The sequence below is a fragment of the Chelmon rostratus genome, chromosome 4 (genome assembly GCF_017976325.1).
Source record: "Chelmon rostratus isolate fCheRos1 chromosome 4, fCheRos1.pri, whole genome shotgun sequence".
Classification (NCBI taxonomy): Eukaryota; Metazoa; Chordata; class Actinopteri; order Chaetodontiformes; family Chaetodontidae; genus Chelmon; species Chelmon rostratus.
The window spans coordinates 16,465,279-16,478,351 of record NC_055661.1 but is presented as its reverse complement, the minus strand read 5'-3'; the positions used below and the strand labels follow the sequence as shown (position 1 = coordinate 16,478,351).

Here is a 13,073-nt window from a genome sequence, read left to right as displayed (position 1 = left end):
AATAACTGGACCAAAGTCAGGGACTCTAAAGACACAAGGAGAGAGAAAGCAGCCAGATACAGGAGACTGTCAAGCGGACTGCGATAAAACATTCACTGGGAAATTATCTCCCTGTCATAAGGTCCTCCTGTTTTGAATACCAAAGGGATTTAAATTCCCAAACAAACTCTGAAAGGTTGACCAATTTCGTGCTCTGCCAAACGATAGCGGATTGCAGTACAGGTCGCACCTTTGAACCGCCACGCTGGAGGTAGTGCGAAGCAGAGATTTTAATCTCTGTATCTCTGCACAGGTAATCCACTGAAGTGTAATTGCTACAGCTCTAAGTTACACAAAATAATGACAGGAGAATAAGACTCACTATGAATATGAAGTGAGGGCGATAACAAAGTCCCACGCTGGGAGAGAAGGTAATGCTTGGACAAGGGCTCTTGCTGTGGAGGAAAATTCTCCTCTGAACAACAACAAGCGGCTTTGTGAGGTGGTTTCTGAACACGACGCGGCGTTCGGGGCAACATAAAGCACCGAGCCGTGTACATGAAAGATTATGTTTTATTTGACTAAAATGGCTGGTTTATTACCTCTGCCGAGGAGGTTATGTTTCCGGCTCGGTTTGCTTGTTTGTTGGTTTATCTGTTTGTCAGCAGGATTATGGAAAAAGTAACGGCCTGATTTTCAAGAAAATTGGCGGACGGGTGTAGCACGGGTCAAGCAAGAGCGCACGGAATTGTGAAGAGGATCCGACTCACGGGACGGATGCACAAATCATTTTTCACTTTCGTTGTCATGGCGGGATGGGACATTTGGCCTTGGCGGAATAAATGCAGCGCATCTCAAAACCAAGTATGTGGTCGCAAAGTATACCCTTACTCCCATCTAAATGTGAAATTCTAACAGTGCTGGACATGTATCCAGACATATACTGCGGAGTGGTTGCCCTTGCTGATCAGCATATCATAGAAAAGTTGTATACTGATCTCGGTGGGGGTCTGCGCTCTCCCAATGCCCTTCTTGCTCTATCATAAAGGAAGTTTTATCTTCCTCTGACCAGCTTCTGTTAGCATAAACAACTACTGTTGTGTTTGTGTACAACCTGAGGTGATCTGACGAGTAGGAGACATAGGAGAGACATATGAGAGTGAATTGCACTCGCTAGAGATTTGGATTTTTAATACATTAATTAATACAGTCGTGTTAAACTGCAGTCAGATCTGCTGCTTTCATAGTTGAACCTTTCGCCTTCGCCGCCCCCTGCTGCAGCGGGGGCGAGTGACCCAGAAATCCACGATGAGCCGATCAGCAATTCTGACACTCGGAAACACAAATCCATATGTTAATGATTTAAAAAATTAGAAGATAAAGGCACTCCTGCATCCCACAAAGTTTAGTCAAATGTGACTTCACAAAAAGGGGAAGTGTGTGCATAACAACCACAGGTTAAAGGCAGTGATACACTGGAACTTCAAAGGAGAAATTCTTCTCTAGCTAATAAATATTCAGCCCCGTCCTCTGAACATTTTCCATCTCTGTCATCCTTCTATGTTTTCTACACCAAAATATCCACAGCGTCAATTAGCACTTTTGTTTGGGGCTATCACTGCATGCTCCAGTTATATGAATCGTGTTAGGAAAGCATCATTACACATTTCTGCCTTGGTGCAAAAAATGTTTAACTTCTGTTAAAGTTTAAATACCAAGTATGTAGCTGAGAGAGTCAGAGTGTGGCAGTGACTTCAGAATATTTCTGCACTGTCTCCGAGTAACGTCTGCACACGCTCCCTTCGCTACACTGCTTCCATTATGCACAGGAGCCCACGAGCCTTTTCAGGTGAGAGAGAGAGAAGAAAACAACCCTTTTTTGGCCCTCGCAGTAAAGTAAGTAGGCGTTGCGGTGTCTGCAACATTCACCATCTCTGACTGACTGTTAGGCTCAGCTTCAGTTTCTGCTAGCTATATTGCAACAGCGCCATTTGCAGAGCAAAAGTTCCCGGGGTTCACCATCGGCAGAGCTTTTGAAGCCATGCTAAATATCTACACCGAATAGATGTCATTGGGCGAAACATGGCAAACTTTTCCATCCTTTGGGCAGGTCTCGGCCTCTTGGAGCTGCAGCTCCTCGCCTACCCCCGGGCCTGCTGGACCTATTTCTGATGGTAATGGCTGCAGGAGCCGCATCCTGTCAGCTCACTCCAGACTCACTAGTAATCAGCTCGGGCTGATGAATGACGGAAATGCCACTGGCTCCACTGCAACGACAGAAATGCACCCGTTTCTGACCCCCGTTTGACTGTCCTCTTTACGCTGCTTTTTCCCATTTCCATCAACTACTAAAGAATAGCACTCATCACATTGGTTCAGCTGCTGTTGAGGCTAAAAATGAAACGTGTGTTGCTGGGCACAGATGCAGCACTTGAGAATCTGTGCAGCTTGCTCAGAGCTTTCTGTCTGGTCATCATTTAACCGTGCTTTGATTTTATCACAGTGATTCATAAGGACGAAAACATATGTTTTGCTCCCAGTTGTTTCTCACGAGAGGACAAACAGAATCATAATGCAGATTAAGAATAATGAAATGTTAGATTCGCTACATTCCACTTGGTCTGCGGTTAATTAATCAGACGACGACGGCGACCAATCAGTGTCATCTATCTCCAAATAAGGAAGGTTCCTCAAAAAGTAATGTCAGGTTTTATAGACTGTTTTTATGTAGTCGCAGTCAGCTTCATAAAACAGTCTGTAATGCCTGAATCCTGATTTTTTGTTTAAACCAAATTACAACTACACCTACGCTGTAGCTCAACATTTGGGTGGCAGCGTAGCCGGCCTGATTTAACACTTTATCGCTATTAACAATTACCAAACTGATGGACAGTGAGGAGATAAAATACCTTTTTTCTGCTATCCAACGTAAACCATGTATTTCTAAATTACATTTTTTTTTCTTTGTCAACAGGAAAATAAACCAATAAATAATCAGCTATAAAATTGATAATTAAAAAAAATGGTGTAGCTGAAAAATGCACAAAGCTGTCGTGTTTTTATTTTCCTGACACAAATGTTTGGCCGTTTTGGAAATTACATGTCCTTCACAGGACAGTGATGTAACAACGGTGCTAAATTCTTCAACTACTTTCAAAGAATAAAGGTGACACAAAAAACTAAGACTAAAAATAACAACTGTCTTGACATTAACCCAAAAAACACTATTCCATTGCCGCCGTCAGAACATGCGTATGTTGTGCATGTATGTGCTGTCCTGACATGCAGGAACCCACTCAAGCGGATTATCATTTTGTGGCTAATTCCATTTTTTCTTGCTTCTCCACCTCTATGTGTCCACCGCGTCCAGCGTTAACATGCCAGGTGTGAAGTAGACGCTGCAGCTCTCACACTCGACTTCATTACTAAAGCCGGTTTGCTAGTGGCTGAATAGCTGAATTAGACAAACAGGTCGGTCTAATGGATAAAGCAGTCAGGCTATGTGTGAGTTATAGCAGAATTCACACCAGCAGAGCCGCCTCACACCTCATTTAGAAGGAGGCATGATGAATTATTAGGGCAGCCTGTATATGTATTTTTCCTGTGCAAATGCCAAAAAGATCGAATCAAGAGACACACTGAGGTGTCGATATTAAGCATTCCAATTTTCATTAGAAATGCATTAATAATTTGATGTCTCCATCCACACACACACACACACACATATTCAGGAGCTCAACTTATCTGCAGTATTTAAGATGTTCATTACCTAACCCCCCGGCAGTGGAGGAGGAGTTGGATCCAACAGGCAGCAGTGAATGCCAGGCCTGGCACAGCTGTACAAGCAAAGCTGTAAAGAGACGTCACCGGCCACTGTCGCTCAATCTTCCCCTGTGTTAATCCCACACTATCTGCATTCACGTCAGCCCCACTCCTCGTGTCCCTGCATTGCTTTTCACACTCCTAAGTTCAATTTGGCAGGAAAGTGGACATGTTGCATCACTTCTGCTGGCTGAAAACCCTCTCGGCATTGTTCCCCTCCAATAATCTTTTTTCTGAGACAGCGTGATGATCCAATAGCCATTTTCTGCGAGATATTTCTTGTCTCTTGTTTTCTCTTTCAGGTATTCACCGAGCCAGATAATGTGTGTGCAAAAACGTTAATGTTATTCCAATACCAGACCCTAGCCCTGTGACTTTTAACAGCAGCGTAGCAAATATGAGCACATATGAGATTTAAAAGCCTTTAATGCTGCTGAATCTCTTCTTAGCTGATCAGATCATCTTCTGAATGGCCTCAATACACAAGCAGGGCGGTGTGTGTGTACAGAGGAGTCAGCTCCATTTATCTGTGTTCATCATTTACCATATTACGGGGAGACAACTTGCCGTCATATCATTCTCCAGACTGTTACTGTAGCTGGACAAATGCACTGAAGAATGAACACTCGAGTGGCGGTCAAGTTTTACTAAGCCAGCGGTCTTAAGCCCCACTATGTTTTACAGACAGGAATTTTATACCCAAGCTCCGCTGGAACCAAATCCTGGCCCTCGGGGCAGAAATTTTTATTTTAACATCTCTTTTCAGGACTGACATTTTGTCCTCTGTTTTCAAATGTTTTCCCAAGAAGCTTCTCTCCAGTTGACCCAAGCAGAGACCATTGCCTCTGGCTTGTCACGGAGAGAAGAGCGATGCGGTTCTGTGGGCAACAGAGAGGGAGGCTCTGTACTGAGACAGCAGCAGGTGCAGCTGTGACAGTTGCCGTGTTGTTGCTAGCCCCACACTGTAGTCAAGATGAGGTTCACAGATGTAGCCACTCAGTGCAGTGGTTTATTGGCTGCCTGAAACAATGCATCTCTGTCAAGAACAGCTCCTCCTAAGGCCATTTCAGTCTGAGAGTGCTCTGTATGAAACAAGGCGTAGAAAAACCTCATTCTGACACACAAGGTCAATTCTGCTCCACAACAACACAATCAAAGCTCCCCCTGCTCTGCCAGAAAACAAAACAAATTCCAACCTGCAGCAATCATACTGAAACAGGGGCGTTTGAGCCATATTTTCATGTCAAGCGATTTGTCTGTCGAAGGCGAAAGCGAAATAAATTCATAAATAAAAATAACCATTATGTGTAAATTCTGCACGATTGTTACACTTCTAGTGATACATAATTATATAACTAGCACACATTTTTTGCACTAACTATGGCTACAAGCGTTTCTGATTAATAATTACCAAGCCTCTTTCGCGCATGCCTCTTAAGTCAACCAAGCACCACCCAAGCCTGCACTTCACCCCCAGGTGGATCTTGTAAGACGTACATTCAAATCATGCGACACTTCCAATAAACTGCGCCAACAGAAAATGAATGGCATCCATTTTGCCGTAACTTTTTTTTTCTCTTTTTTTTTTTTTGATAGAGAGAAAGCTAACCTGATTCCTTTCTTCAGTTCAGACCCATGGAAGTAGTCCGCAAAGTCCGATCCAGAGTAGGGTTTTGTTGAATCTCAGAGTAGTGGAGATCTGAGATAATATGACTATTGTTTTCCTGTAAAGCACCCAGTCTCTGCTTGTTCAATTACTGGAAGGAGCCTCAACGAGGGCGGTTAAATCATTTGCAGAGACATTATCTACGCAGAGAAAGACAGAAAGAGAGCGGGGAGAGAGAGGGAGGGAGGGAGGGAGGGACGGAGAGAGGGAGAGAGAGAGAGAGAGAGAGAGAGAGCAGACATAGGGGCCAAACTTTAGTCTGTGGAGGAAACAGAAACATTTTTTTGTGGACCACACATGGAGGGTACTGCGAGGATAAAAGCAGCAGGATTCATGATTAACTGCAGGAAATTAATAGACTAATACAGCTCTCTCTGTTTCAGTGCCAAAAACCACATAATAAGATAAAATTGTTTTCATTACAGGTGATGATGGATACCTATGTATAGATTACGAACACGCATGCAGAATTTATGAGAGAGCGACCACAAACTTCACTCTTCCTCACATATGTCTCCTCCAAACAAAAACAACTCGCAAGCGCTCATCTGTCAGCGTGAGCAATCATTAAGAGATAATTTGATTGTTTTTTCAACCTCGGCTGTGTTTGATGTCTCTGGCATGGTAGCAATTGAACAGACAATTATTTTGTTGATTAGCTTAGTTTTTAGCAACTTACCATGCCTGTGATATTCCTCTGAAACTCCCAGACCAGACGCTCAACTCCATCTGACTTGGCAACTACATGAGGAGAACAAAGCTTCCACATCCCCCCCTCAACTAAATACTGTGCAATAAAATATCATTTATCAAAGCCTCAGACTTCCAAACCAACCAGACGACCAAATAAGCATATCGAACAAAATAAGCGGCCGCGCGTACACTTAAAAAAGTGAGCTCAAACATTAGCTGTAATACGCGTCTGGAAGGAATCCAAATGTACACAGTGTACACAGAGTGCATTCACTCCCATGCTTCTACTGGCTTTACTAGTTGGTGCATTTGATCATCCAATATCAGCGTTGCTTTGAAAACTGCATTCCAACACACAGACCTCAATGCAGGTGAGCGTCCTCAGTCCATCCCTCAGTACCTCAATTTGCACACACATAAGAAGAACAAGAGAAACACCGGATCACGCTGAATCGAAAACTGTTCTCAGCTCCACTTGAGCCCAGTTTTTTCTATGTTTTAGTAGGTTGCTGCAGATTCCTACTTAGGCTTCACTTAACTGCCAAATAGTGCTCGGCACAATAGGTATGTAAAGCATTTGATAGACAGCCACAGCTTCATCTAAAGTACGGCACCAGAAAAAAAAAAAAAAAACATTAATTAAAAAAACACACACTGAACATTTCTGCAAAAATAAAACCAGATTGTAAGGTTGAACAATGCTCACCAGTTTTCCACTTTGCTGGGATAATGTCAGCTTGAATGCACTGAAGAACGCCCACAGCACCAACGTGAAATTATTTTTTGAAAAAAAGAAGAAGAAGTAGGAGAAGAAGAAGAAAAAAAAGGAACGGGGAGTAAAACTTATCTCACGTTCAATGAGTCACAATTGTCAAGGGCAACAGCAGCCTATATGGAGGAAATATATTGCTCTGGTGTGTTTACCCACGCCATCCCTAAATAACAGCCCTGTCTTGTTGGAAAAGGGGCTTTTAAGTGTGGATGTGCTCCGCTCTCCTATAATCCAGCCGAGACATTACTCCTTCCCCTGGCAGACGTCCGCAGATCCCCCCTCTCTCCCAGCCAGGCCTTGCTCTCGGCTGCTATGGCAGAGCCGCAATAACTGCTGTTTGCTTAGAGCCTTGCCTCCCAGGTTCTCCTCTGTCACACAGAAATTGAATATTTTCCCAAATAGTGTTGCAGCTGTGCACAGATAAGGACAAGTCCTGTTCACATAGCACAAAGAATGAGACAGGGTCAGCCAGTGTCTGTGTGAGTGTGTGTGTGTGTGTGTGTGTGTGTGTGTGTATGTGTGTGTGTGTCTGTTGTATATGCTGCATATGTTAAGCCTGCAAATTAGAAAAAGAATAAACGCAGCAAATCAAATGAGAGCAAAAAAAGAAAAAATTATCATGTATAAAATGCAATTTTGAAAATAATTACAACATTTTTCAATAATTACAGAAGTGTTTGCAATTTCCTTATTATCTTAAAAATTGTTTACGTGATAAAGCTTGATGTGATCGCTCTAATTCTAATCTGTAAAATAATTTCAAAAACGCCTGCGGGGATAAATTGTGATAAAGTTTGTTTTGGGTTATTTTTTTTAACACTCCACTGAGACACACACACACACGGATAATAGCACACAGCACATCTTATCTGAAACACAGGTCGTGTTTTCAATGTGTTGTAAACTACAGTTCTGATTAGAAACCAGGTCAATATGTTGCACCCAATCGTTTTATGAGCAAAGGACAGGTTTTACTGCCCTGCTCTGTTTTGCACTTTGCACCTCTCTCCTTCTAAATACCTTTCAGAGAAGCACAAAACGGGTGAAGCAATGAAAAAGAGATGCCAGATAAGCTCAGGGTTGCTGCCACTTAACGAGTGCACGGAGAGCTTTGTGAGAGCCATCGGCTAATATCCATGTTGTTTCTTGTCACCAGAGTTTGAATTGAGCCTCACTTTCCACCCGCCTATGTCCTTGCTGTGTAATGTTCTGCTAGGAAATTATTTAGGCAAGCAGAAAGTTTCACCTGCCATTTCAGGGGCACAGAGTCCCCCGCTGCACCAGAGGCCTGTGGCAAGTGGAAACAAATGTTTCACAAAATGGCAGGGAGGGGAACATGCTGGCGCGCAGCATTTTACTGATTGCCAATCGTAAAATAAAATCAGTCATGAAAGGGGAGGTATTTTGGCCCACCAAAGGCCTGCACGTTACATCAAATTTGCCATAGCTTTCTTTTACAGCCTTGTTTCTTGCTTTTAATGGCGAGCAGTTATCCGCACAGTATGGCTCCATGTAGGTGGTTTAGCAACAGAAGAGATTGCATCTGAAAACACAAACCCACAATTTACACGGCAAATAAGCAATGGGATGTAAATCTAAACGCATTAACTCGCTGCAATCTTCTACTTCTGACGCATCTGCAACATCCATCATTTGCTTGATTTTGCCACGGAGGAGCTAACGCGCCGTTTGTGAGAGCTGCAACTTGAAATTGCTCCCTGTTCCCGACACACTGTTGGGTGACAATGACGGCGAAGCCCGGGACAAAAAGAGAAAGATGAGCTTGAATTTGGTGGCGTTCGCCGAGGGTGAAAGCACAACATCCCCACAGCGTAACGCTAGCACAACCTATCCACTCAGCCACAAAGCAAGCTTTAAATCAATCATATGGACTCGCCAATCGCTGCTCAGACAAAGACAGCAGGCTCATGAGAGCGCACGACGCAGAAAGTGAGGAAATGTTGCCTCTGGTCAGCGTGTGTGCATTTATATTGAATTAAAACAATAACAAATTAACTTAATAAAGCCAGACTGGAAGTGCCCGGCGTGTTGTTAGAAATTTTAAATGTGGAGAGGCTGCATTATGATCTGTTTTATGCACCAGTCAAATATCTGGAGATAGAAAAAAACCCTCAGCTGCTCTTTCTGGGAAGGGAGGGGAGGGGGGTGTATAAACCAGCAGAAAATGAAGCAACAGTCCGTAATTTCACAAATTTTGATGCGTTCACACCCACTCACCCATTCACACTCAGTGTGTCACAAGAGTCTCGTGTGCTGCGAGAGAGCGACATAAAGAGTTGAGGACAGAGTGAAACGCAGCACTTTGTCTCCCCAAAACCTATACAGAAGTGTGCTGGGCTGTATTGATCTGCGAGTAGACACGAACACGCTGGCAAAGAGGGGCAATCTGGTGCTCTGGCAGATCAAGAGCAGCTGCAGTTCTTTGAAACCGGACGCACTTCCACTTAAACGAGGCTATAGACTGAAAAAGGTACTCTCTCGCGCCGGATTCGACGGTGAAATGCTCGTAATGGCATGCTCGAGCTGAAGACGGGGAGCACCGAGACATCCGAGAAGACAGTTTCCTCGTTTCGGCCGCGTCCACAAGCAGTTTGTGTTATTTCCAGTGAGAGCAGACACACCTGTTTTTGCAGGCGCTGAAAAAAACTGACGAGCAATTCTCAAAAATTTTGCTCTGTTTTAATTAAGAATTCAAAAAAAGGCTTCGCAATTAAGAATTTTTAATTTCACGTGAAATTAACTAAAAGCCAACACTGCACCACATTGTGAGCCACCGTACAATTACCCTGCTGTGCGAAAGCAAATGCAAGTCAGATTCTGCTGCACACAACATGTCATACGGACCTGCTTACAAGAAAGATACACAAGTCTTTCAGTCACAGCAGCTCACACACTCGTTCTCAAGCCTTTCAGGCTCAGCCAAAAACCAGTGGCAGTAAATACGACTCTCCCATTGTGCACGGGCTCTGACCACTTTGATATGCTAATATGTTCCCTCCAAACAGCTGGAATTTGAACTTGCATTAGCTCAAACATTTTTTTTTGATGCACAAACACGTGAAAATGGAGTTCCCCAATAGAGAGGCTGGAATAAGGAGCACAGCTCCCGGAGCCTAATAAAAGCCTGCATTAGCTTATTTCTTACACATTCCTGAAAACTCAATACTTATTCACAAACAGGGCGCCTTTGTGTTCAACTGAATGTCACTTTGTTACGTATGAAGAGGGAGATGCAGCCACTTCATCCTCCAAACACTTGGCTGATTCTCTTGTTTTCTATCATCTCGAGAATACAGCTTCTGAAAAGGTTAAGCCCATTCAACCAGGACTGTAGTGTCAGATCATCTAAATGCATATTTGACTAAATACTCAACACATGTCACCATGTAAGAGTAGCTGCGTGTTCATCTAATGGACAGCTATGATGAATGTGCTTCACAGAGATATCACAGAGCAAGCACAGAAATGAGACACATTCATGGACTCTAATCCAGGCAGGAATTCGTAGCTCCCTCTTTTTAAAATCAGACGCAGGTCCTAAAAAAAAAACAAAAAAAACCTGTGGTGCATGTGAACGCTGCAGCTAAATTTATCCCAATCCGCTGATCGATCACTGGAGATTACAGCTCTGCTCCAGGCTGCCATGCATCACGGGGCTGGCCGCCGTGTGCTACCCGGGCCAGGAGCAGGCACACACCGCGCCGCATGTGCGCTTCTGCTGCCTACTCTTTAACACATGGTTGACAAGACGCGTTCGGAATCGGCGGGCCTAAATAATAAATGTGCAGTAAGAGGATCTAATTTTACTGCCACTCTGCGCCGACTGGGTTTGAGTTAAGTCCAAGAAGCCAAATCTGTCCTCTTTTACGCACGCTTTCATTTTTTATTCCCCTCCTTTGGTTGAATCCATGACATTTGCTGCGCTTGTTGCCCGTTGCATCACAGGCTCTTCTCTGGCCAAAACTAATTATCACACCGGTAGGCGAGGCTTGGCTGTTTTTCTCTTCTATTCTTTCCTTTCTTTTGGACAAATAGCACGAGTCCCAATTATAATGGATTAGCCTGTGAATGCTCTCCAGAATCACACCGACATCGCTTCTCAGGTCACAGCTCCCAGCATAAATCCCCATTCAGACCAACAAAACCATCAGTGGATTTAAATTAAAAAAAGAAGAAAAAACAGCACCAGCAACAAACTACACTTCAAGTCTGGAGGCATAAATTCCGATTAAATGGTGCTTTACATGTTCTGGTTCACATGAATGCGCTGCTCCCCCACTTTTTTTAATAGTTTCCATTCAGCCAAACTCGGCAGCCGAGCAAATCAATCCACATCTGGTTATGTTTTGATTAACCATTTTTCAATTAACCACGGCACCCCTCGGACAATTTAAATCAATGCAAAATGAGGCGTCCCGCTTGATTCATTGTTCCAACCAAATTATGTTCCTCCCGGTCAAATGTGACCCTCTGCTTTACTTTTACAAAGAAAGTAGCTGAAATGCACCGCCAGACCTGACGAATGTCTTGGTTTTCAACCCAAATGAGCCCTGAAAGCGGACGCAGGGCTGCGAAGTGCCCGAGCAGAGGCAGAAAAGTTGCTGCCGCTCCACATCAACTTGTCAAAATAGCCCAGCTCAGGGTCCGATTCACGCAGAATGCATGAGAAAATAAAGACTCTTACCTGTCTTGAAAAGCGGTGGAGCCGAACTGGCAGAAATGAACGCAGTCAGGAAGTGATTGTTTTTTGTTTTCAAAAACAAACAAACAAATAATAATAATAAAAAAAAAAGTCAGATTGTGGCACGAGAGTCTGGTGGGAACTCCTCTGCAGCGGAGAGTCTGCAGGTCTGAGGCATGCTCCCCTTATCTGGGACAGAGGTTGGCTATCAGGCGGCGGGTCCCCCCCTCAGCCCGTGCGTTCCCCCGCACCGGACGCGCACTTCCATGGCAAGCAAAGGTGCCGCTCTCGCGCTCGGTCCCGCCTCATCCACACCTGATAACGCGCCTCACCTGCTTCTCGGCTCCTCCACCTCCCGAAGCGGCCGCAGCGGCGACAACAAGCGCGAAGAGGGACCCAGAAAGAGACTGGAGTGACTGAGAGGGACAGACAAGAGTGGGGCTTTCAGTGTCTTGACGGTGAAGGGGGGGTGGGGGAGAGGACTCTCCGCTACTCGGGCGGCCGACCTCTCTCTCTCTCTCTGTCTCTCTCTTTCTCTCTGGCTCCTCCTGAGCAAAGACTGGGACAAGTTTCAGCGGCTCGCCTCTGGAAAGGATCCCGCTCGCAGTGTTGAGACACTTGGTGGGAGCAGCGCGGAGCGGGCTTCCAGTAAACAGCGCCGGTGCAGTCAGCGGAGAGCAGGCTGCCGTCTGCAGGAGCCCGACGGAGCGGAGGACGCCACTAAAAACCCGGCATGGACTCCCACATCCGCGCTGACTCGGAGTCGAGAGCTGCGCAGGAGACTGATCACATCAACTTATTGCCATGCCCGGCAGGAATCAGCTCAGTTTTTTTTTTAACTTAAGAGAAGATTCAACTACGTCATGCAAAAAAATGGGAAGGAGATTATTAATATATTTCTTCCCCTCGTTTTTTTTTGTGGCCCCCTTTTTTCTGCTTAGAGATGCAACACTGGCTTCCTTTTGGGCATGAGAGGCCCACGCTCTGTCACAGTAGGCAGTGCAGCCTATTCAGCCAATGACAGAGGACTTATTCTACTGTAATACTACCGAGCATCAAAAGGAACATGGAAGCACCGATAGACTTTTTCCAACCCCAACCCCCCCGTCTCTCTACAACTGGCCCCACAGGATAACACACTGGCCCGGGCAGCGGCGGTCAAGCTGCTGCTGCTGCCGTGTAGAGCCAAGTGTGTGTGGAGCCAAGCAGGAATCTCTCTTCAGTTGTGAAAGTGTGTTTTCTTCATTTTTTTGTTTTTATAATTCATGACACCATTCAAGGGATGCTTACTGTCAGGCTGCGTCTGCTTTTGACCCCTGCACACTTCGCTGTGAGCCACGACGCCACGTTGGCGATGCAGAGTTGGCACAATGCTGGTGACGCCAAGGATTCTTCATTTGCTTCAGAAATGGAGCTGAGTTGCAACATGTGATTTTAAC

At 44.8% G+C, this 13,073-nt stretch overlaps 1 protein-coding gene across 9 annotated transcripts in view; it reads right to left on the bottom strand.

Annotated features, from left to right (window-relative positions):
* adgrl2a (adhesion G protein-coupled receptor L2a) overlaps window positions 1–12,240 on the bottom strand; it is a 96,648-nt gene extending 84,408 nt beyond the window's left edge. For 4 of the 9 annotated variants that reach the window (XM_041936025.1, XM_041936028.1, XM_041936029.1 and 1 more), the window contains exon 1: window positions 11,638–12,237. The gene's annotated coding sequence lies outside the window, so the exon portion shown is untranslated. Of the gene's footprint in view, window positions 1–11,637 lie in introns of all 9 variants that reach the window. The other 5 variants (XM_041936031.1, XM_041936032.1, XM_041936033.1 and 2 more) reach the window with 3 other exon arrangements.
* Between the last annotated feature and the right edge of the window lie 833 nt (window positions 12,241–13,073).